The 1,531-nt window shown below is 40.5% G+C and overlaps 1 pseudogene; it reads left to right on the forward strand.

The window, feature by feature from the left end:
- The first annotated feature begins 247 nt into the window (after nucleotides 1-247).
- LOC147011005 (uncharacterized) lies at nucleotides 248-939 on the forward strand (annotated as a pseudogene).
- Nucleotides 940-1,531: the final 592 nt, after the last annotated feature.

The raw sequence follows: 1,531 nt of genomic DNA on the forward strand, positions 1-1,531 counted from the left end.
TTGTTGCTAAATGGATTAAGGATCCGTTTTTTTCTGGTGTGTTATTTTCTTGCTCGTATAACAATCTCATCCGATAGTCTGTTGAGCTTTTCATGTACTCCGCTAGTCCTACACACGATGTTCTGTGCACTTGATTAAGCTCCATAAGACCACCTCCTCCTTCTCGTATCAATGCTATATTTTTTTTATACAATACTCTGCTTGTTGTTGAATATTTAGCTTCCCTCTCATACTCTTTTGGGACAAAATGTTGGAGAATGGTCCCTTTATGGCAGCCCTTTCGACTTCGCCCTCGTCTCTCAACCGAGCAAAGAATAAAACTGCAACTTCCAAGACCCCAAAGAAGCTTGATGGCATTCTCTTGGAAAAGATCCTCAAGGTGGGAGGATCAAGTAAGCGTCGAAATGGTCTGTCCCTGGTCACTTTGAACAAGGCACCGGAGGCAGATGGCTACATTCTCCAGCAGAATGACTGTCATATCAATGCGGCCGTGAAGAGGCTCATTTCAAGTGAAAAGCTTGTGCAGACCAAGGGCACGAGCGCTGCCAGTTCGTTAAAACTGAATAAGGAGAAGAGTTCCAAAGTGAAGAAGATCGCTAGTCCCAGAAAGTTGCGAAGACCACAGTCAAGGCTAAAGCGGCCAAGAACACAACCAAAAACCCAGCTGTGAAGAGGGCAATGCGGAAGATATCCCTCAAGAAAGCGAAAAGAGCTGCTGCCGCCTCTTTGAAGCAATTCAGTAAGAAATCTGCCAAAGTGAAGAAAAATGGGAACAAGGTCCTGCCAAGGAGCAAGGGCAAGACCAAGGCAATGAAGTCAAAGTCCAAATCTGTAACCAAGGGGTTCAAGAACAAGAAGGCGACACTTAAAAAAATTGTGAGGGGAAGAGAATTGAGTGGAGGTGAAGATACATTGAAGATACCAATGAGATACCAATGAACACAGGCTGAAGGTCAACAACTAAGGTGATATTTCTAAAATCCTCAATTTTCATCCAATTGATTTGAAATTTGAAGAGGATTTGCATGTTAGGTAATAAATTGAACCACCAATTATTTTTGAAGTCAGTATAGGCAAAAAATTCGACATAGGCAAAATTTCTAAAATTGTCAGTTTTCATCGGATTAACTTGAAATTTGAAGAGGATTAGCATTTTTCGTCATTTAATGCAACCACCAATTATTTTTTTGAGGTCAAATTTGTTTCATGGATTTCGCAAGTATCGTGTTATGCACGACATCCTTATTGTTTGTTTGTTTGTTTGCAGATTTGTGGACATTGTGTTGTGGACGAGAGGGTTGGATGCACATGTTGTTCCTCTTCGTCTCACTTGCCCATATTTTCACCCCTGTCTGTCTGTTTGTTTGTTTGTTTGTTACTTATGAAAATCAAAGATTTTTCAAGTATATTGGTTGGTCTTGTACGTTATTTTGTCTGTCTGTCTGTCTGTCTGTCTGTCTGTCTGTCTGTTTATTTGTTTGTATGTCAATCGCCTACAGGTCACAATTTCAAATCAATCTTTATGAAACTT

The sequence above is a fragment of the Eptatretus burgeri genome, chromosome 16 (assembly GCF_056783735.1).
Source record: "Eptatretus burgeri isolate ZD-2024b chromosome 16, Ebu_testis_v1, whole genome shotgun sequence".
NCBI classification, from domain to species: Eukaryota; Metazoa; Chordata; class Myxini; order Myxiniformes; family Myxinidae; genus Eptatretus; species Eptatretus burgeri.